This window comes from Talpa occidentalis, unplaced genomic scaffold (assembly GCF_014898055.3).
Source record: "Talpa occidentalis isolate TD23 unplaced genomic scaffold, MPIMG_talOcc4v2.1 talOcc4.3, whole genome shotgun sequence".
Taxonomy (NCBI): domain Eukaryota; kingdom Metazoa; phylum Chordata; class Mammalia; order Eulipotyphla; family Talpidae; genus Talpa; species Talpa occidentalis.
This window is the reverse complement of record NW_023603184.1, coordinates 61,577,483-61,602,002: the sequence shown is the minus strand read 5'-3', so window position 1 is coordinate 61,602,002 and position 24,520 is coordinate 61,577,483. Positions and strand designations below refer to the sequence as shown.

The following is a 24,520-nucleotide window of genomic DNA, read 5'->3' as shown; positions in this document are numbered from 1 at the left end:
TGCCAAGATGGGATGAAACAATTTGGCTGGTCTAGGCTGTTACTTCAAAGATCACTTTGGGCATTTTAGTGAAAACCCTATTAAAACGCCTCCTTCTGATCAGTGATTCATTCTAACTGCATTGCACGCCTGGCAGATTTGATATTCTAAAGTGGTTTGAAACTGACAGAGAAAACAGCATTCCCTTGAAGGGCCAGTTTGAGCTGTCAGCCCCTTTGGGCGGCTGTATCCTCTGGCGCAGGTGAGAAGGTTCCCCTTAGCCAGCAGTCTCAGCGGAGCAGCGCCGGGACTCCTGAAGGCTGATAACCTGGGCAGCTGAGAGCAGCCAGACAGACACTCCCAGCACAGAAGCCTCACAGGGGGGCAATTAGAACACTTCTGCCAGTCTTATTAACTGCTCAACAGAACCCTATGTGCCGCGCTCAAATACAGGACTGAACAGATTCACTTATGAAGAAAATAAAGGAAAATGAATGTAGCCCCTCTGGAAAAAATAACAACATCTATTAACCCACCTCCAATGACAAAGGGGAGGATAGGACTGGTTTTGTTTTTGACTTCAGTTTTTATTTTTGGCCAAACATTTCTAAATTCTCTTTTCTTCATACCATTATCCTTATTTTTAATACAATGTTAATAAGTAGTGTTCACTCACATTAAAGCCAGAAAAATCATCCTCATTATTCAGTTGAAAATTTATTTGAGCATCTCATAGTAATTTCTATAGACTGCTGGTTTCTCAGGGAATTTCCAGTTATGTTCCTGTGCTGGCATATTTGTTACTGTAGGAATTACATGGACTTTGCTTCTTGAAATGTATCACCAAAAATACATTTCTATTAGGAACTTGCCACTGACTCTTTCCCGAGAATGCCTTCCCAATACAACTGGACTGTGCGGGCTGAAGCCTTCTGTGATCACAGTGGACTCGTGGTTTCTGGGGTGGCTGGCTCAGTGGGCACTGGAAAATGCTGATTGGCAGAGCAGAAATCAATTCCAGTCAATTATTTCTTGTTTCCTACCATTTGACAATGGAAAGAAAAACGCCATTAAACAGCCTATCCTATGAACCTTTTGTCTGCTAATGGATTTTGTGAACATTTGTCTTCAGATGAGTTACTACATGAAAAGCATTTAGAATTGTTCCTAGCACATATTAATTGCTCCACAGATATTAGTTATTATTTTGCACAGAGGTTTATCTATTTAAAATAAATTTATTTTAGTTTATTTATTTAAAATAAACTACATTTATTTAGTTTTCTTTGGAAATTATGTATGCATATATGTGTATATGCATATGTGTATATATATATATATATATAAATATATGTGAGGTATTTTTATTTTATAACAGCGTATATTATTTATAGGTATACAATCCCCTTCAGGAGTTGTTCCCACACTACACCTGCCACCCAGGATCCCATAGTCTCCAGTACAGCACCGTGCCCTTCCCTACTTCGCTTTCTCCCTTTCCCCCTCTGGTACTTTCATTTCTGTGGTCAGATTTCTAGGGTTTGCTGCTGGTTTTGTTACAGGGCAGGGAGAGGGGCAGCCCAGACCCCTCAAACCTGCCTGCTCTAAATAGATTCTGCCATCTGCCATATCAAGACAAAACATATGAGACTTTAATGGGAAGGAACTGTAATACAACTAGGAAACAACACAGGAAAGGCAAAGAATCTAGTATCTCAATCAAGCACCCAAAGTTACCCGTCCCCTCGTGGGTAAAACTCCATCCAAATGGGATTGGCCCAGAGCAAGGCCCCAAAGCCTGCCACAAGTCTAAGGCATCTTCCAGTGGGGAACCACAGAAAAGGGTCAGAAACAACAAGACAAGCCCGGAAGGAAAAGAGCAAAATCAAAATCAAGATAAAAGCTGCCCTTGTCACCTCCCCATGGGTCTCTCACCCATATCTGTGTCACCCTGTCCACGACCAAAAGGCAAGTGTAGTTTCTTCACGTGTCTCTCGGCTCCATGTGCCTCCTCCAGGTCTCCTTCTGGCTCCATCCTGCTGCCTTCCTTCCTCAGTCTCCTCTGCAGCTTCTTCTCTCCCTGCTCAGCTCCACCCTCCCTTGGGTGGTGCAGGGAACCCTTTCCTGGGGACCACCCTGTTACAGTTTGGCTTTTTCTGGCCCTTTGATTTGTTTGTCTAAATTCCACATATAGGTGACACCATCTGGTACTTTCCTTTCACTATTGGACTTATTATATTTAGCATAATCCCCTTCCGTTCCATCCAGGTTGTCAGATATGGCAAGAGTTTATCTTTTTTTAATAGCAGATTCACTTGTTCTAATCCACTCATTTCTCTTTGGGCACTTAGATTGTTTCCTCAACATAGCTATTGTAGGTAGGGCTGCAATGAATATAGGAGAGGGTACATCACAGACCAACGGCATAGAATTGAGAGCCCAGAAATAAGCCCACAACTATATGGATAGGTAATTTATGACAGAGGGTCCAAGAGCATACACTGACAAAATGAATGTCTCATCAGTAAACCGTGTTGGGAAAACAGGACAGCCACCTGAAAAATAATGAAACCAGAGCACTCTCTTACCCCATACACAAAAAGTAACTCAAAATGGATGACTTGTTTACAACCTGATAAAACAGGTCTTCAGCAAAACACTCAACAGCACTAGCTTCAGTGATAGCTTTGTGGCTTTGTCTCCAAAAGCAAAAAAACAAAACAAAACAAAACAAAACAAAAAAACCAACAAAACAACAGAATTGGGATTTCATCAAACTAAAATTTTTTTGCACAGTGTAACTATCACTATAACAGATAAGAACCCTAGTCAGTGGGAGAAAATACTTGTTCATCACCTGACAAGGTGCTGATATGCAAGATCCATAGAGTTCATATAACTCAGTGAAAACAAAACAAACAACCCCAACAAAAAATGGTAGAAGAGTTAGACACTTCTCAAAAAAAGACATACAGATCCCCAACAGCACATGGATAAATGTTCATCATTACTTATCATCAGGGGAATAAAAAACAAAAAGTAAATGAGATACTGTCTCATAAGCATGAGAATGGCTCATATCAAGGCCTCCCTGGTGGCGCAGCGGGTTGAGTGCAGCATTGTGAAGCTGACTGCAACCTCTGTAGCGCAGGTTCGATTCCTGGCCAGCCAGGGAAAAACCTTCATGGCACAGCAGACCTCTCCTGTCTCTCCCACTGCTCCCCTCAGCAGTGTTTTCAGTCCATCTGCCTGTTCTGTTCCCCACTCTGTCTCTGGTGAATCCTCTCACCCTCCCACACCTCTGGCCTGTACCCCAGCTTTTATATAAATAAATAAATCTTAAAAAAAGAAAAAAGACCAGAAACAACTGTGGGCAAGGATGTGGGAAAAAGGAACCCTGTTACACTGTTGTTGGGGATATAGAATGGCCTAACCGCTTCAGAAAAAAGGATGCAGTTTTCTCAAAATATCAAAATACATCTACCATAGTCTTCAGCAATTCTACTCTTAGATATCTACCCAAAGGTTACAAAAACATTATTTCAAAGTTTTTTAAGGAGGAAAAGGCAACTTAAAATCCTATTTGTGTAACTTTTATAGAAAAGGAAACAAAGTAAAGTTCCCACTGCTTCTATGCAACATCAGGGTGTTTTTCTGGCCTCATATTGACAGTTGAGGGTCAACTGAGGGAATTTTCTGGATGTTTGCCTTCATTAAGATTGACTTTTGGGCCTCCCAGGTGGCTCAGGTGGTTGGTTGAGCGCAGTGCTGTGAGGCTGTCCACAGACTCTGAAGCACAGGTTCAAGTCCTGGCTGGCCAGGGAGTAACCCACATGGCGCAGCAGACCTCTCCTGACTCACCCACTGCTCCCCTCAGCAGTGTATTTCATCAATCTGCTTGTTCTGTTCCCCACTCTGTCTCTGGTGAATCCTCTCTCCCCCCACACCTCTGGCCTGTACCCCAGTTCTTGTATAAATAAATCTTAAAAAAAAATTACTTTCAATGTACCTAGGAATGTGTCAGTATATTTATCCTAGAATCAGAAAATAAGGCCATGGATTCTAACTGGGATCAAACAAGAATGAAGTGACTGAGACAGATAGCATTGTTTGACACTTAGGAACTCTTCTCACAAATCCAGACCTATAGTCTAAGCACACTCAAACAACATCTAGGAGAAGCCTCTGGGTCACCAGCACTAGTTATGAACATTGAGATACATATTTTTTTCCCCCTTGTATGAGTCATTTACTGAGAATCTGATTTGGCAGGCCCTCCAAGTCCCTACAGTTGTTATTATATTTCTGTTTCTCCCATTTTGGATTTCTTTCTTTTCATTAATGAGCAAAATGGATGGAGCTAGAAGGGATCATCCTCAGTGAAATAAGGCAAAAGAAAAAGAAAAATACCGGATAGCTTCACTTATAGGAGGAATGTAGAGGATCCAGATATGGGATCAGGAAAAATAAAAGTAATTATATATAATAAAGTGAAAATCAAAATCAACAAGCAACTATAAACCAGAGACATTCTGCAGGGGGGTGGGGAGGAGAGAGAAAGGAATAGGATCAAAACAGGGGTGGGCAGAGCACAACAGACTATGGTAATGGAGCACGGGTGAATGGGTGGTGGGAATTCCACGGGAACAATAACTGAGATGAGAAAGCATATGTTGTAAAAAGAAATGGAGAATGATGTAAATATATATATAAAAAATAAATAAAATTATAAAAAAGTAGAAATCCACAGAGTTACTTATAGTGCACTATAATAACTTATAATTTTTTGGTCAATTTTATTTCAAACTGAGCAATGACAATTGAAAAATCATCAAAAAGAATTAAGTTTAGAATTTAACCTTCAAGCTCAAGTGTATATTACCTAGATGAATATGGATAGAAGTAAAGGGGGGATAAGAAATTCTTTGTGGCTGAAACAATATAAGGATGGCCATATATGTCAGAGAACTTTACTTAAAAGATTTAAGAAATAGGTTTATAGTCAGATGGTAGCAACATATGCAGTGAAAGGATAGGTAAGAGTTATAACACATTGGGTCTCCCTGGTGGCACAAGAGGTTAAGATGCAACCCACAAAGCTGTCTGCAGCCGCTCCAGTGCGAGTTCAATCCCCAGCCAGGGAGCTACCCACATGGCACAGCAGACCTCTCCTGGCTCACCTGCTGCTCCCCTCAGCAGTGTATTTCAGTCAATTCACCTGTTCTCCTTCCCACTCTGTCTCTGGTGAATCCTCTCACCACCTGCCCGCCCCTCCCCCCCAACCTCTGGTCTGTTCCCAGTTCTTGTATGGATAAATAAATAATTTTTTTTAAAAAGTTATAACACAAAGGGTTGTGCCAGGGAATTTCCCTAAAAGCAAAAGTAGATTTCAACCCCCAGGGTGTTCCTTTTGCTCCATGGTGTGACTAGGTGCACTCAGCAGCATTTTTAATGGAAGGGGACATAAAAGTGCTATCATAGAAGCATGACTCTGAAGACCTCCCTTTGGGAATTGTGCAAAACAATGAAACTTGGACTGACTACAGGAAGCAGATTTTCCCTTAACTTTCAATTTCATGCCAGTCTTCCACACTTGAATATGTTAAAAAATTAGGAAGTTCTTTAGAATAGGCCATAAAAAAACTGTACAATGATGACAAGTAACTGAATGATACTATTTTGCATGTTAGTAATTCTGCAGAATAGGTTTAGCTCTTAAAGCAAAGACCTGACAGACAAAGAGCAGGTAGGTCTTGTAGTGAATGTTTTATGTGTAGATTTTATCTGCATTTAGTGGGCTGGTGAGGGAAACTCTGGGCTGTGGGGCTTCAAGGAGTTGAAAAGAGTTCACTAGGGCTCACACTTTTGGAATGCTTTTTTACATTTGTACAAAATGCACCACTTGAAGTTCTCAAATCCCTGACAAAGGAGCTGTAGGCTTTCTGAAGTAATTGGTATTTTTGTAGGAACCTTTGCAGGAATAAATTGTCCTACCCTGCTCACTGCTGGCCTTAAAGTCTGCAAAACTACCTGCCCCACACCATTTCCTTAGTGGGCCTCGCATGCATTCTTTTAGAATTCTGTAAGTGGAGGTCATTGTTCATTATACTTGAACCAGGTACCACGGAATTTCTCTGGTGCACTAAACCCCTGATCTTTGGTTTGCTATTAATAATGGATGTAGGCTTCAGGGAATGTAAAACAAAGGCTGTGTCACCTGAAGCTTCATTAGTCTCAGGTTTGATTTTACTTTTTATTCCAAAGGTTTTTGGTTCTTTGAGTGACTCTCACTTTCGATTTTCTCCATAAGAAAATTCAGAATATTAATAACAAATTGTGCTGTGATTTTGCATGCCCCAGATTAGTGTGGCCTCACAGGGCCTGAAAGAAGGGCAGTAGTGGCACATGGACTGTGTGTGTCATATGGAATCTCCTTCACCTTGCTTTATGGAGGATCTAAAATGAACACAAGTTTAGTGATGCACTGATTCTTGACTCAGGTTGCCAGGTAACCATGTCCTGTGTCACTACCATGATTTCCACTTCTATCAGCAGGAACTTAAGCAAAATTTAACTTGAAAATTTTGTTTTATGATACCCCTCAAGATATCTTCCTTACCTCTTTCTTATAAAAAGGCAGTTCCCAACATGGTTGATGTAGAATAAGACGTCACAGACTTTTAATGGATTCTGCTCTAAAATGAAGCCATCACTAACCCTACCAAGCTTTCAGCATTAGAGAGCCAAGTTAGGGCTTCTCTGGTGGTGTAAGGGGTTATGTTTCAGCACTTTCAAGCTATTTCCAGCCATTGCAACATCAGGTTGATCCCTAGCCAGGGAGCTAACCCACATGGTGCAACAGGCCACTCTTATCTCACCTGCTGCTCCCCTCAGCAGTGTATTTCAGTAGATCTGCCTGTTCTGCTGCCCACTCTGTCTCTGGTCAATCTTTTTACCTGCCTCCCACACCTCTGGCCTATACACCAGGTCTTGTATACATAAATAAATAAAAATAAAGTCTAAAAAAAGAAAGCCAAATTAAACCAGGGTCTCCCACATTTTTATCTTTGCCATGCCATCATAACAATTGTTGGTCCTTGTACTAATTTGCATTTAACATATTTTTCCTTGTGCTTCTTTATTTTAAATGAGTTAATATACTTATTAAAATGGAAATTTCTCATCACTATTACATACAGACTAAACAGTATAATAAGATGAATGAAAAATGTGTTTCAAATAAATCTAAGGAATGCATGATTAAAATAAATCATATCCATCTATGTAAACTCTAAATCATTTCACAAACACTGAGCTATAGAGTAGTATTTTAATCCTGTACATTGTGCTAAGTTTCAGGGACACAATGATTATTATAACTCCCATCATCAAGGACATAAGGGACAGAAAAAGACATGAATACATCATTGTGACTTGATACCAGCATTTCTGAAATGAAGATAAGATCAAAGTGCTTTATAGACACAAAAGAAGAACACTCAACTCAGCCAGCCCTTGCCAAGGAATGACTTGCTGGGTAAATGATGTCAGGTCCAAGTTTTCAGGCAGAGACAATGGTTAGGTGACAAAGGAAGGGAATGCCAAACAGAGGGGCAGCATGAACACTCTAGATTCCAGAAAAGACCAGGTATGAATGGGAAGTTAGAACCATTATTGTTGCACAGTGAAAAGTGAGATGAGGCCTCCCTGGTAGTACAAGGGGTTAAGACGCAACCTATGAAGCTGTCTGCAGCCACTGCAGCATAAGTTCAATCCCCCAGCCGGCCAGGGAGCAACCCACATGGCGCAGCAGACCTCTCCTGACTCGCCCACTGCTCCTCTCAGCAGTGTACTTCGGTCAATGTGCCTGTTTTGTTCCCTGCTCTGTCTCTGGTGAATCTTCTCACCACTGCTCCTGCACCTCTGGCCTACACCCCAGTTCTTGTATGCATAAATAAAAAAATCTTTAAAAAAAAAGAAAAGTGAGATTAAGGAGTCATGGGATGGGGCTGAGGTTGGACACTAGGCAGGGAGTTTGCACTACATTATGTCAGTAATGGGATGAGAGTGATGAATTTTACAATTTTAAACAAAGAGCTTTTTTTTTTTTTTTTAAAGATTTATTTATTTATTTATACAAGCACTGGGTACAGTCAGAAGCACGGGAGGGTGAGAGAATTCACCAGAGCCAGAGCGGGGAGCAGAGCAGGCAGAAGGACCAAAGTACACTGCTGAGGGGAGCAGCGGGCGGCAGGAGAGGTCTGCGCGCCATGTGGGACCCTCCTCCGGTGGCCGGGGAGCAGCTGGGGATCGAACCGGCGCCACAGAGGCCGCGGGCAGCTTCGCAACCCAGCGCTCAACCGCTGCGCCACCGGGGAGGCCCTAAACAAAGAGCTTTTTTAAGAAATGTTTAGAATTTCAGTCTACCAAATAAAAAACATTCACTTAACGAAGAACACAAAAGGGAGAGGGAAGCAAAAAGACATTTCTATAAGTAGCAACATAGGAAGGTCTTTAGAGAATAAGACAAAGAGCAGGTCACGCTGCTAAGAACAACAGCTTCTAGGCTGACCTTTCCACCTGGTCCAGGAAGCTCATCCCAAAGGCAGAGGACATGGTGGGCGTGTGCTGGTCTCCTGAGGATTGTTAGGCCTCCAGTTCTGTGATTGTGGAGAGAAGGCCTTCATGGTTGGTCTCCTTGAGTCTGAGATTATTATTCCCATAGCTGATCCATTTTGAAAACTCCTGGGATCTTGCCTAAAGATTCTAGGCAAGGATTTCTTCCAGGGCCAGGATCATATTTTTGTACTCAAGTGTACTCAAAATAATCTTTCAAAGGCTTATTTTTCTCACGCCCAAAACAGATGAATAAAAAGCACCTGCGAAAGATTATTTTGAAGATCAGTTGATAGATACACAGTGCATGAAAATGTCTTGCCCTATGATTTGTGCACACTGCAGATATGCAGTGCTTGTTACTTTCTATTCATTAACTACACAATAGTATGTATGCTGGTCAATGTTTGATAGTGATGGTGACTCCAGAACACATTAATCATCGCATGCACTTATGCATTCAAAATATGATTAAGGAAACTACATGGACCTCAGCCTTTTATTTTGATGGCAATGTCAAATAAGTTTGTGTTTTACCCATCATTTTATTTGAAGTTATAAACTGCTCTCTGCTTGTGACAAGAGGAACCCAGGGTAAGAGCATCATGGTTCTCCATTAATCCTTATACTGGTCATGATTGCACCTGTTTTTTGTTTGTTTGTGTGTGTGTGTGTTTGTGTAGAAGAAGTGGGGTGCAGGCCAGAGGAGCTGGGGGTGAGAAGATTCACCAGGGGCAGAGTGAGGAGCAGAACAGGTGAATTTCCTGAAATATACTGCTGAGGGGAGCAGCAGGTAAGACAGGAGAGGTATGCTGCACCCTGTGTGTTGCTCCCTGGCCAAGGATCAAACTCAGGCCCTAGAGGTGATAGTGTTGAGACTTAACTGCTAGACCACCAGGGAGGACTAACACTATCGATCAATGTGCCCATAAAAAATTCTGGGACAGGAAATACCAGTCAAAATCTACATTTACTTTGGACCCATGACAGGAGAATCTAGCAGCTGCTGTTGGACCACTACGTCTCATTGCAGTTAGACTTGGAGGAAAAAAATAGGTTTGTGAAGAGCTTATATTTGTGCATTTTCCTTTTCATGGGTTATTTTATATAAATCTGATTAAAATTCAGATGATAGAAAGACTCATAAATGGAACGCAGTACAAAGTAAAACTTATTTCTCAGAAAAATTTAGGGTTGATGAGAGTTAATCATCCACTTATTTGTCAGGAATTGTGCTAAGTACATATATTATTTCACTTAATGTTCCCAACAAGTACATGCCATATATATATATATATATATATATATATATATATATATATCCTATTATACATATCCTATCTATCTATCTATCTATCTATCTATCTATCTATCTATCTATCTATCTATCTTATTTTAGAGGATAAGCAAACTGAGTCTGAGCGAAGTTAAATAAAAAGTCTAAGCTTACATACGCTGCCTGCTAAGAAGCAAAGTAGCTAGCTAATTGCTGATCTACTATAGTCAACATATTCAGGGAAATGGTCACATCCCCCTTTGTCAGATGATGAAAAATATATTTTTATTGGTATGAGAAAGAATGTAGGTGGATGTATGTGAAGATAATTTAAAGAAAGATCTAAATTATTACCTAGTATATCTCTACCACAAACAAAGCAGCATGTCATACAAAGGAGAAGTCAAAGAAATACTTGTGCATGAAGATGACTGTGAATATAAGTTAAACAAGAAATTAGATTAGAAATAAACAAGTGGGACAAAGTAATCAGTGGTGGGGCGAGTCTGAATAATGTAACATTTAGGCTGATGGAGTTGCCATGTCCTATGTGTGAGTAGCCCATTTTCCCATACTGTAGGTAGAAAACACTTCCTACTCCATGAACAATGTCTTGATCAGAATTATATCTTATTGCCTAAATTTCCTTCCCTCACTCCAGAGTTCTCTAGAATTGCCTTCAGCAGAAAATCCTTCCAGATATTCCCACAAATCACTTTTCCTTTCTTTGAGGAAAAGAACACTATGTTTTTGTTTTTGTTTTTAAGATTTAATTTATGCATACAAGAACTAGGGTACAGGCCAGAGCTGTGGGCAGTGAAGTGTTCACCAGAGATGGAGTGGGGAACAGAACGGGCAGACTGACTGAAACACTGCTGAGGGGAGCAGTGGGTGAGACAGGAGAGGTCTGCCGCGCCATGTGTGTATCTCCCTGGTGGGGGATCGAACTTGTCCTGCAGTGGCTGCGGACAGCTTCATAGGTTGCATCTTAACCCCTTGCACCAACCAGGGGGGCCCCTGGAGAGAGCACTATGTTTTTGATAGCTTTTAGAAGGTATCACATCTGACCTTTTGTTTTAAACATATTTTCTGTTTTTAAGTCTCCTCAGTATATATATTGGCTATATGTATATACTGACACACATACACATGTATATTTATATTTAATCCCCTACAATCAGTGTTTAGCTGATAGAAAACACCAACATTATTTTTTTACTGAATTTAATAAAGTTGCTACAAATTCTGATTCCATTTCTCTCACAGAAACGTGTAAACAGTTACTGAAGAAAACTAAGAATGGGCATATTCCAGTTTTCCAGCAGCACAAAGATTGTGATTAGTGGGCCTCTCTGGTGGCCTAGGGGTTAAGTCTCAGTGAAGTGGAAAACATCAGGCTGACCTGTTGATTAGATGAAGTTGGGACTTTCAGCATGTAGACTGAAAGTTTGAGGGAACAACTGGTAAGCACTCCCAAGGCCACATGCATGCTGACTCATGCAGCCCAGCCGACAGCACCCCTTGCTATAGTCCGTAAATACTCTGTAACCTAGTTGCTAGGGGCAAAAACTTTGGAGACATCTCTGCTGGGCCTGCCAGTGTAAAGCCCGCTGGCATAAATAACTTCCCTCCTCCTCCCTGAATGATGCCTGCTTCCCTGAGGGAATTTTGCTGTAACATCAGCGCTAACACCAATATGGCCTGAGTTCGATCCTCCCACCAGGGAGCTAACCCACATATGGTGCAGCAGACCTCTCCTGTCTTACCTGCTGCTCCTCTCAGCACTGTATTTCAGTAAATCCTCCTGCTCTGCTCCCCACTCTGTCCCTGGTGGATCCTCCAACCCCTTGAACTTCTGGCCTACACCTCAGTTCTTCTATGCAAAAATAAAAAAATACATATTAAAGAAAAAAAAAAAAGATTGTGATTAGTGGCATTAGCAGCCAGTTCACACGTACTTACCATTACTGTGCTTCTGGAATAAAATTTCCAGCCAGAAATGTCTTGATAGGTGTTCATCTACATGTGTGCTCTGAAAAGAAGAGAAACTGGCCACAAAATAGGTTGGTTCTGAAGATTTGCTGAATTTGGTTAATGAGATTAATGTGGCAGAAACCTTTGCCCCTGGGAATGATGAGGTCCTCAAAGAACACACTCCCTTGATCAGGAGGGAATGCCACTGGCAAGGGCAGATATGTGTTTTATGAACCCTTACATTTATAAAATTCTGTGTATCTTCTTTAAGAAAAAGAATAAAAAATAAAATTAGACCCATAAAGCCCTAAAGATGACAAAACTGTAATGGATTCTGCTGGGAATAGAGATGATTTCCTTTTCTCGGGTTGTGAAACATTTTGAAAGAGAAGCATGAAATAGTTGCTATTTATGCCTTAGACATTCTTTGTAAAGGGGCCATTAAATTTTATTTCTATTCCCTGCTGTTAGCACCATAGACAGAGGTCTAGATGGTGTCTCAACAGGACTGGATCTCTGAGAACCAAAAAATACCCTGTGATCACATTCATCTGCCCTGTGATTAAACTCTGTTTCTTTGTCAAGCAAATTGTACCGCATTTTTTGCTCCAGTGGAGGTGTGATATTCGTTAATGATGTTCACCAAATATTTCCAACATATGATACTAACTAAACTTCCTCACTTCTTGTAATTGAGGGCCTCCCTATGACTAGTCATGGCTGAGGATGTGTGAGGAGAGCTGATGAGTGTCACTTTTGGACTCGAGCACTTCATGAACAGCTCGCGAGTCTTAGGTCTTCCCAGAGTGCCCTTCTCTTGGGTCCTGCTGACTGATGACATCAGAATGTAGCCGCCTTGTCATCCTGCCTGGTGTGAAAAGGCAGAGAACAATGCCCATGTTTGGCTCACAAAGCACTAGAAGCTTAAACTACGACATTCTTATTAGCTTCAAAGGTTATTACCACAAAACAACCTGTCTCTCTAGCGATCCATGTGAGCTACCCAGACCCCATGAAAACAAACTTTTGATATGCCTACTATGTCAGTTGACTTATTGAACAAGTAATTTATTGAACACTACTTTACAACAGACATCCTGTAGGCTCTAGGAACACTGCATTGAACAAAGATGTTGTATTCACATTCCTTATTTCTGAGAGGGTGAGGGGTTGGTCTGCAAGACATTTCCATATGTAACCCAGTCTCTTCAGCAGACGCATTTTGGGTTCAAGTTGTATTTCTGCCAGTAGACTTGAAATGTATTATATCTTACAAGATCTTTTTCCTAAAGACCAGAATAATCTATCGAATTAGGATGTGAAGTTGGCACTACTTGGAGAGAATTTTGATGGATAAGGGGAGGATTGGATCCCATATTTCTTTCTTTTCTTCTGAATACTCCTAGGCTAAAGGTAGTCTAAGCTTCTAGCCAGCTTTGGGTTGGGAAATGAGAAGATCCAGGAAAAGGCCAGGGAAAAGTAGGTATGAGGGATATTTACACTGGATCTGGGCTTTCAAAGAGTGTAGTTAAGGAGACATTGAATATGTTATGGTTGAGTCACCCAGTCCCACCTTCCTTACTAAGAAATGACATAGGGATTTAAGAATATGGTTGTTTATCGACTAAGTATCTCCAGTTTTGCATCTTTTAGAAACTACACCTTAATGAGATCTGCTGATGGAAAGAAACTGAGGTCAAAAACAGCAGCTAATGGGAGTAGTAGGATTTCCTTGGAGAGGTTCTTTGGCTGGTGTTATGACTAGAACGTGAGCTTTATACAAAATCAAGGTAACATTCAAAACTGTAATATAGATTTGTTTTTATGTCCTCGCAACTCACCCAACTCTAAATGGAATAGCATTACTTTTGTGACAAACTGTAATATATTTTATGTCTCATTGTCTTGCACTAGCTGGTGCCAGGAAACCACCCCAATTCCTTTCTGGTTCTTTCTTCTAGCCAGCTATTCTTGGATCGTGATTTAAGTTTCCACCGCTTTGAAGTACTTTCACACCAAAGTCCACCAGACTCTGAGACTGAGTTTGGCCCCTCACCCTAGAAAGCCCCTTTCACGCGTTCTGTCTGGAGACACTCTCTAGAACATCGTTCTTATTATTGCAGTATCTCAGGCAAGTGCCTATAGCCTTGCAGTTTGAGTACAGAACTTTTAAAACTAAGCAGTTTCTTAAAAATATAAATTATTAGCACTTGAAAAGGGAGGGGGAAGAAAATTGTTTAGAAGATGGACATGGTCTAATAAGAAGTGTTTATGACTGGCAAGAATGGGGACCTGTCAGGTCAGCTGAGGGACTCCTAACTCAGTATTGCTTCTGTTAAATCATAACAAAGTCACACCTTTTATACATCAAAGAACTTTTTTTTTTAAACTATGAAGTACATTTTCTGAACATATTTAATTTTCTAAGTACCTGCTTTTTATTAAGTGTTAACTATGTATCAAATTCAAATCTTTACTCAGGGTTATATTAACAGTATGGGAATCAAACTTTTAATTTTACTCAGTAAGATAAAGGTTTTATGTACTTGACTTTAACAGGTGCAATAAAAGTTATTAAATTGAGCTTCATCATATGCTTCTCTTACCCTTTATATTATTTTGTTTTTTAATTCATTAAATTTTAATTGTAATATTTGGCTATTCCCATAAGGTATTACCACTGTTAGTGCAAACCACCACCGAATCACCCATAGCCCATCAGCATCGTCCATTGTGCTTCTTTCTCTCCTTGTTCTTACCCCTCTTACAGCCTAAACTTTGGTGTCAGTTCTGTAGTTAGGTATCCAGGCATGGTTTTTCACCTTGCCTTTATTTGACTATTAATTTAGTGATTTTGCATTCCACATATTAGAATACCACCTGGTATCTCTCTCTCTCATTCTGACTTATCTCACTTTGTATCACCCCAGCTCCATCCATGTTACTACGAATGGCATGAGTTAATCATTTTTTATCAATGAATAATATTCCATTGTGTATATATATATATATATACCCCATCTTCTTGATCCACTTATCTCTTTTGGGGCACATAGTTTGTTTCCATAGTTTAGCTATAGTTAAATAGCACTGTGATAAACATAGGTGTGCAAGTTTCCTTTTGATTTAGTGCTTTTGAATTTTTGGGTAGATACCCAGGAATAGAATTACTGGGTCAAATAGCAGATCCATTTTTAATGTTTTGTGATACTTCCATACTGCTTTCCATAAGAGCTGGGCCAGTAGTGTAGAAGTGTTCCCTTTTCTCCACATCTTCACCAGGACTTGTTTAGGTTTTTTCTTTAAGGGTCATTCACACAGGTGTGAGATTGTATCTCGTTGTGGTCTTGATTTGCATTTCTCTAATAAATGATGGTGAACTTTTTTTCCATGTGCCTGTTTGCAGTCTGAATGTCTTCTTTGGTGAAGCATCTATTTAGTTCTTCTGCCCATTTTTTGATTGGGTAATTTGTTTTGTTTCTTAGAGTTTTATGAGTTCTTTGTCTATCTTTGATATCAGTCTTTGTTAGATGTATGGTGGGCACATATTCAGCAGGATGTCTTTCATTTTAATTATGGTTTCTTTCACTGTGCAGAAGCTTTTTAGTTGATGTAGCCCCAGTTGTTGATGTTCTCTTTTGTTTTCCTTGCTGTTAGGGATAAATCCCCAAAGGCATCACTAAAGCTTATGTTGTGAAATGGAATGATAATTTTAGGTTGTATAGATTACCTTCTATGTGAGTTACTTGAATATATACATATTGATCTAGAATTATGTGTGAACTTAAAGATGGGATTTTATTAGTTTTTCATTGCTGCATAAAAAATAATCTCAAACTTTTCTTAAAATAACACACATGATCTGCTTTTGTGAGTCAGTCAAGGTGAACTAACCCATCTCTGCTCAGGTAGGACAAAAATAGCATCAAGGTGTTAGCCAGGCTGAGCTCTTACAGGAGGCCTGTGGGAAGAATCCATTTCCAAGTTCCTTCAAGTTGTTGACAGAATGCATTTCTTTTGTGGTTATAGAACTTGAATTTCCGTTTCATTGCTGGCTGCTGGGGAGAGGGGTCTTTTTGTTCCTGCAGGGTACCTGCATTCTTCTCTGTTCGTACATAATTCTCACCATTTCTAACTTTGCAGGAGTACTATGAATACTTCTTGTACAGTGAATCTTTCTGATTTCTTCAGCTGCCTTTTTCTGCCTTTTAAATAGTGGTATATGTAATTAGATCAGGCTCACCCCTATAATCTCAAATTTTGAGGGCAACTGATTTGAGTCTTAAACAACAGCAAAGTCCCTTCACAACAGCGCGTAGATTAGTGTTTGACTGAATAACTAGACAATGGTTATTTGGAGAATGGGGGGAGAGAAGACAGTTCTTGGAAATCTTCCTGCACATAGTCATATTTTGTGTATTGGGGCCATGTTAACCTATATAAAATCCTAATCCGATAATTTCTCTACATTTCTGTATAGATTTTACTCTGTTTCAGGAATGTAAAAAAACATTTTTTTAATGAAAACCAACCCATTACCCCTCTACTCCCATCAGCCCACCCTCCCACCCCAACAGTTAACACATCCTTGTAGTTCTTAGGCAACTCAGAATATTTCTTTTATTTTTCTGAGGAAAAATTTTGCCTCTGAATGTGCTAACCCATAAGATCAACAACAACAAAATAAAACAATTGGGAGATGACAGGGCTCTAATTTGGGATTACAACTAATTTGGAAGGAGAAGCAAAGATATTAATGCTTGCAAACATGTTCCAGACATATTATCATGCCCCCAGTTTGAACTCTCTGTATCAACTCTAAATCATGTCAGCTTTACAATGTGCTTTTGTTATGAATCCTCTATTAAAGTGCCAATGCCATTCAATGGACACTCTTTATAAGTGCTGACTGCTTTGTGTTTTTACCAATTCAAGGTATCCTGTTAGAGCTTAGATGTCATAGTTGTGAATAAATGGCTTCCTTGCTCTTTCTCTTTTCAATCTGCCATGAAACTGGCAATCAAACAAGGCTGGTTCTGCAGGGTAACTCCTCATCCTGGTAAGTGTGAAGAACCCCTAAAGAGACCCTGACCTATAAGTCCAGGGCTAAATGGGGAGGAAATGACTTACTGACATCTGTTAGCACATGGAGACCTGAAATGGCTCCCCATTCCTTCCTTATGCACTAATCAGACAGCCCTTTACTCTCTCCTATTGATACTGTTTATTTCTGTCTCAGGATCCCTACTGCAAGTGTCCCCTGCCTGAATACTTCCTTCCTACTTCTTTCAACTTATACATTCTTGATTCATTTTCTCTAATAGACGCTTACTCAGGCTACTTTTTCTTGTGTCAGTTTTGGTAATTTGTATCTTCCAAGGAACTGGTCCATTTCTTCTGCAGACAACTTTGTGGTAATTGTTGTTCATGGTATGTAGCATTATTTTATTATGGTAATGTTAATGGATCATTCCCAATACTGGTGATTAGATTCTTCTCTATTTCTTGCTGACAAATAAAAACAAATCCAGATTTAGTTCAGGAGAGATTGTATTGAAAAGACTATTACATTCCTCATTTCCAAACACAGGATCTGCAAGTGTCTCAATCAAACAGATAAAAAAAAAAAAGTTTTCCTTTTATAAAGAGGGGTAAGTAGGACTAGCAGGAACATTGGAAGGAAAATTGAGTAGGAGGGAACAGTCTGCATCACTAAGGTGGTCTGACAGAAAATGTTTCTGTTTCTCACTGTGTTCAGCTGATTATCAGGATGAATTGCTAAAAGGGATGGCCTGTGTTTTAAGCCTTTCCTCAGACCAGGGAGGAGGCCAGCATTCAGGGGGTATGAAGAGGAGGGAAACCTGCCCCACGATGGGCTCAACCAATGGAAATGATACTTTATGGACCATTGTGAGTACTTGGCCAGCCTGGCCAGAGGTTTATTGATTTTACTGATCCTTTCAAGGAAGCAGCTTTTGTTTCATTGATTCTATTTTCCTGTTTCCAAGATCATTCATTGACTTTTGCTCCAATTTCAATTATCTTTTTCTTCTTGTTGCTATAGGCTTATATTGTTTTTTCTCTTCTTAGTTAGCATCTTTTGTAATATAAGATCTTTCCTCTTTTCTAATGTCTGCATCTAGTGCTATAAATTTCCATCCAATGATTGCTTTTGCTGCATCCCACAGACTTTAAATTTTATTTCCATTTTCATTTAACCCCAAATATTTTAAAAATTATTTTCTTAAGACTTCTTTTTTGACCTATATGTTAAGTAAAAGTATATGTTTAATCTCCAATCGTGAAGATTTTCTGGTTATCTCACTGTTGCTAGTTTCTAGTTTAAGTCCACTGTGGCATGAGTACAAAGTCTAGGCTGTTTGTATTTCTAAAGATTTGTTAAGGCCTTTATTTATTTACTTACTTATTAACTAATTAATCTATTTACTTAGAATACCATCTATCTTTGTGAATGTTCTAAGTAAGCTTGAGGAGAGTGTGTATCCAGCTAGTGTTGGAAGGAATATTCTGTAAATATCAATAGATCAAGTGAATAGACAATGCCATTCAGGTTAACTATATCCATACTGACCACACTATTGTTTTGTTGGCTTGAATTATCAAATACTGATAAAGTGTGCTAAAGTAACCACCAAAATAGTAGATGTGTTATTTTCTCCTTGCAGTTCTGTCAGTGCTTGACTGATGTTTTTTGACCCTGTACATGTTTACGTCAGTTATGTCTTCTTGGAAAAGCAATGATTATTTATCCCTGATAATTTTCCTTGTTATCGCTTTCTCTGAAATTGATACAATTTTTCCAGCTTTCTTTTGATTAATATTTTTTCTTTACTTTTACTTTTTCCTATGTTGATAATTTTTTTGAAGTAGATTTCTCGTAGGCCACATAGCTTTTGTTTTGTTTTGTTTTTTACATACATGAAAATCTTCGCCCCCTCCCCCACCCCACAAAATATTCATATCCTACTATCTGAGACTAGTGAATATGTTGCATTTCATGACAAAAGGGAATTTGCCAATGTGCTCAAAATCCAGATGGGGAGATTTTTCTGGATTTTCTGGGTAGACCTTACTAATTACAATGAGAAAGGAATGAAGAGAGAGAGAGAAAGAGTGATGTAACATGAGGATTCCATTAGCCATCTCTTGTGTTAAAGATGGAAGAAGGAATCCAGGAGTCAGGAATGCCCATACATCTAGGAAGTAGAAAAGACAAGGAAATAAATAAATTCTACTAAGGGTCTGCAGAGAGTGACAAAGCCCTACTGACACCTTGATTTTAACTCAGAGAGACCATCTCAAATTTCTGACCTGTAGAATTGTGGGATGATAAATTTATTTGTTAAACTCTTTAACTTTGTGGTCATTTGTTATGGTAGCAATAGGGACCTAAAAGTCTTGGATTTCAGGATGGAACCCAGCCTAAATCTGTCCAGTATACACCATCCTGACCTTGACTTCTATACTTGTTGTGCTAATAAACTCTCCTTATTATTCTTAACTCTTCTGTTTCATGTATAGTACTTAGTATGCATGACATAGGATTAGTGTAAGTTCTGCTGATGTCATTTTTCATCAAGTCCCATCTAGCAAGATTAATACTTGGTCTTTTTAAGATTTATTTTTATTTATTGATGCATACAAGAACTGGAGTGTAGGCCAGATGTGCTGGGGAGGGTGGTGGTGAGAGGATTCACCAAAGGCAGAGTGGGTAGCAGAACAGGTGGAAATACACTGCTGAGGGGACAGTGAGTAAGACAGTAGAGGTCTGCTGGGCCATGTGGGTCAGCTCCCTGGGCAGGATGTCAAACTCATGCTGCCATGGCAGCCAATAGCTTACAATGCTGAGACTTAACCCCTTGCACCACCAGAGTGCAATATTTGTTTTTAATTGTTTACAGATTTTATCTGGAAATATAAAAAAAATCAATTTTATCGTGAAGAAACACTATAATTGATGTTAGATAATCACAGATTCTGATTCTATTTTATTTAACATAACACCTCAGTTTCCTCATCTCTAAAATAAAAATAAAAAGTCTGATGTTTGGGAATATTTTAAGTTTTAAAGACAGAAGCATGTAAATTGCTTGCTACTAAGTATGTGTTTAGATATTAGATATTCTCAGTAGTTGTTTTTTTTAAATAGAAACAAAATAAACTTGACACTTATGACCATGAAATTTTCATTTGTGTAGTTTTATTTAAAAAATTAGTGGGGGACAAGGATTAAGTTTATAGCTAACATTTTTTTCAGTGATTATACACAAACACTGTAATTCTTGAGTGTCAACAGTCTTATCCACTAGAGAATTTAGTGTTCAATTATATATAAGCAAATTTGACACTTGTACAGACATCACTCATTTCCATGGCCTGAAAAATAACAATTAAATTGTTTTCCCCTCATTTAGCTCATACTCATTAGCTAATTGGACATGCATTACGTTATTTCACAACTCATTCCTGTCAAAAACAGGCAGTTCGTATGATCATTTTTATTTTATTGTATTTTTGGACTACTAAGCATGTGACATTTACAAAATGGATTTTGTTTTCATAACATGAAGAAAAATGTTTTCATTAATTTGTGTTGTGTTGTGGGATTTTGAAAATAATGTAATTACCTATAATTGATATGAGTTATTGACAATTCTAAGAATAGATGTACAATGAAGGTATAGTTTCACTGTTTAAAATCAATAGCATTGGGCTTCCCTGGTGGCACAAGGGGTTAAGAAGCAACCTATAAATCTACCTGCAGCCCCTACAGCATAAGTTTTGTCCCTGGCCAGGGAGCAACCCACATGGCGCAGCAGACCTCTCCTGACTCACCTGCTGCTCCCCTAAGCAGTGTATTTCAGGCACTCCACCTGTTCTGTTTCCCAATCTGCCTCTGGTGGATCTTCTCACCACCCCCTCACATCTCTTGCCTGTACCCCAGTTTTCTTGTATGCATAAATAAATAAATCTTAAAAAAATTAAAAAATAAAATCACTAGCATTTCAAATGTAAGTCATTGTATAGCTATATCTATACCACAAATAAGTTCATATTCATACACACATATCCTTTGTACAATATATATGTAAATATCATAAATGCTTGATTATATATATGATATATATATTCATATATGTATTAAATTTATAAATACTTTTTTTTTAATTCTTTAGATGCTGTGCAGTTGAAGAAAAGTGGTTACTTTGACCCAACACTCCAGTTTGTTTTTTGGTCAGCCATATTGGGAGCATATTCTCTGTGGGTCTATCATGTTTTAATCTAATTTAGTCTAATAAATGCCAGGTTTCCCTTCGTGGCAGATTTTGTGCACATGGGCTTGAAATCCATTATAAAATATTTGATTCCAAAAACCTGATGTTTCTCTCCTCTAACACTTTGTATATACATGGTTGTCTCGGTCTCTTCGTGTTTTGCTTAGGGATTGGGCCTTGGAAAAACTGAACAAAAATGATGGCTTGAATCTATGTTTCTCTTATTTCCATGAGTAATAAAATTTCTTTTGATTCTAACACAAGACTCATGTTTTCTGTCAGAATCCATAGAATCATGGGAGACTAACTTGTTTGTAAATAGACTAAAATCTCAGACACACTACAGTACCCATTTCATTCCAACAGAATGAAATATTAGTAAATATTTTAAGTGCTTTGTGTCAGCAAAATAAATTATATATATGCTTACTTTCAAGAAGTTTAGAAATATGATTTTAACACCTATGTAAAAGTGGCTCAGTGTCCTGGAACTAGTACTGAGCTTGTTATGAAGACTGGGTCATATTTCAGCATCTCTAATACTGCAGTTTGGGAACTGACCAAATTTCCTTTTGTTCGATAAGTTCCTCATATATTAACTCATTTATTGGTCACAAATGCAAAGTGCAAGCTTTAACTGCATGCTTCTTTATAAATCAACATTTACTTTCTCTAGTATTCCTAATTTGTGCAATTCTAGTGTTGCCTTGCATGCTCTCTCCATGGGAAGTGTGAAGGAAGTAGACATAACACTATTACCAGTAGTTTCTTGAACTTTCTGCTTTGAACGTCATAGTTACACTGTTATAAATATTTGTGCAAAGCCATAGAGCTATATATTTAAATTATAAATTTTATCATATGTAAACTGACCATTACAAAAACGGAGAACATTTTTAACTTAGTATTTGAAAGAAGGGCTTTATTTTCTATGACCCCTCAGTTTCCGAAGATCTCTCAGTTTTTATACAAGTTCCAAGGGTAGAAAGTAATCATCCATTGGGTACAGTAATATATAACTTACTATGAATTTTTCCCTGATTTTTTTTATGAAAATAAATTTTACTTGGTGGAAAAAGAAAGAGTATAAGGAACTATGACTAGCAATAAAGCTAAGAATGAGAGAAAGGCAGATTGTAGAGAAAGTAAAGTCCTTGACAACTTTGAAATTTCTTCCAATGCAGTTTTGATTTAATCTTTCAATTCTGTTGAGTTGTCAATATATCATAGACAATGAAAATGAGAGTCGTGGAGCAGGCTACACAATGCAGGATGCTGCTGAGAGAGAAGCTCCAGGTTTTTTATTGATAGAATAATTATACGGTATCAATTACACAGGGTAGGATGACAAAGAGAAACAGGGTGGGTGAAACTGAAAATGTGCTTATCTTATGTAGGGTTTGGGAGAGGGGTGAGTCTGCTGACCAATATTGATAACCCAGCATTATATTGGAAATCAGACCCCAGATCCCTACCCCTGGTTCCAGTCTCATTATCGACAAGGCTTTCTCCTGATGAGCTTCTGGGACTCCTAGTTATACATCAGTCAATAGCCCCCCAATGTGTTCCCGGGCATACCTCACAATGGATGACTTTGCCCCAGGTGATCAAGCTTCTGCTCCTGATTGATTGGAAAGCACCTTGTAGGGTTGGGCTACATTCTTTTAGGTCCAATAACTGGCCAGGCAGTTGTGACCTTGTATTTGAATGCAGAACTACACATAACCAAAATGGTGGTGGAACAGGCCATTGAAGTCTAGCAGACCATACAATTTATGATTCTCCCCTCTGATTAGAGAACATCAACAGCTGCTTCTGCTCAGCACATCATTCATGTAAAAACATTTCCTTTACTTTTGGTCATTTAGTCTTTTTTTTTAAACCAGTTCATTGGCTTTACGTCATTAACTAATCAAAACAAATTCAGAGAACTGTGATGAACTGTCTTATATTTATATAATTTTCAGAATGATTTACATTTAAGTTGCCACCCTGAAAAACAATAGCTAATAGTAAATGTCAACCTAGGCTTATTGCTACATAATGAGATCCATGAAGAGTTAGATGATTATTAGGAATAGAATTATCTATTTTATAAGTATCTTCATCATCATCATCATCTACATTTTTATTGCATAGTGTTTGACATACATTATATAGAAACTCAAGAAATATTTTCCTTTATGTTAACCTTCTCTAGCCACAATGAAAATTATGGACTATATTATTCTGTTGGAATTTAAGTTGCATGTCTCCACTGTTTTAGTCAGTTCAGGATGACATGGGGCACAAAATATCTAGTTTCCATTTAAGACCAGCCATACAGACAACTAAGGATCAAGGATTTCAAAATTATACTGTGCTAGGGCTATATAGAAAGGATCAAATGTACTCTAGTGATATATTTGTCCATAACAATCAGATAAAAAGAATGAAAGCCAAAGGTGACGCTCAAAATATTTTAGGATAAAATTTATGGAGTTTAGCTATGGAAAGTGAATGTAGGTTTTATAATGAAGTGTTTCTCAACAGTTTTGGAAGTATAGAACAAGGGCGTCTAAGATTAATAAATGGGCAGAAGCATGTCTATGGGACATTGCAAAAGCCCCCTTATTTTTAGGTATTGTAGAATTCAGGAAAAGGGGTGCATATAAAGATGCAGAGACAGGTGTTTCACAGAGGAAACATAAACTTTGCTCAAGAGGACCCTCAGAGGGTGGCGGAGAGGCTGCTGCTGCTGCTCACTGTACAGTCAGTCCTATATAGCATCCATTTTGCGATTGATGAAGCTGAGAACTAAAGTTTTTGGTTGACTTTTTGAAAATCACAAGATTGGGAACTGGGTCAAAGCTCTCTGATCCTAGGGCTTAATGGGCTAATGCTTTGTTTTTGCCTTATACTTTATAGCTCTAATGATGTAAAGGATGGCATGTTCACCATCCAGTTGTCTAATCCCTCTTGCTTCTTCCAACTTTGTTTTTTTAATTAGCACCTCATTAGATTCAGAAAAGCAGAGCCCAATTCCAACTCCAGGGAGTAGGAAAATAAGCTAAACCAGGTGGACCTGAGGAAAGGTGGTGGTTCCTTCATTCTCTTCTTAGTCATCCATCCCCGGACAACCTTTCTTTTTCTTCTCTCCTCCGTTTCCTTCTCTTCCTCTCTCTTTGCCCTGCCTTTCCTTTTTTTTTTTTTAAACTTACTATTGCCTTATTTCTTGTATAAAGTAACATCAAGAATATTTTTGAAGGTTAAGGTAACTAAAAATAAAACATCTGCATGTAAGTGAGTCTAAATGCCCAGGAACATAAAAAAGGAAGTCAGTTGTTGACTTAAACTTTGAGACAGTGTGAAGGAGCATTTGACCTTCTTGTCCTTTTTT

General features: G+C 38.7%; 1 long non-coding RNA gene across 3 annotated transcripts; it reads left to right on the top strand.

Annotated features, from left to right (window-relative positions):
* The first annotated feature begins 12,774 nt into the window (after positions 1 to 12,774).
* Positions 12,775 to 21,219, top strand: LOC119254729 (uncharacterized). 3 transcript variants are annotated; one of them, XR_005127333.2, is made up of 3 exons: positions 12,775 to 12,839; positions 13,499 to 13,635; positions 21,043 to 21,219. It is a non-coding gene; the product is annotated as an uncharacterized LOC119254729 (long non-coding RNA). The 3 variants fall into 3 exon arrangements; XR_005127332.2 differs by lacking the exon at positions 21,043 to 21,219 and adding an exon at positions 13,807 to 13,851; XR_008553410.1 differs by lacking the exon at positions 21,043 to 21,219 and adding an exon at positions 13,807 to 13,851 and having other exon boundaries at positions 12,775 to 12,887.
* Positions 21,220 to 24,520: the final 3,301 nt, after the last annotated feature.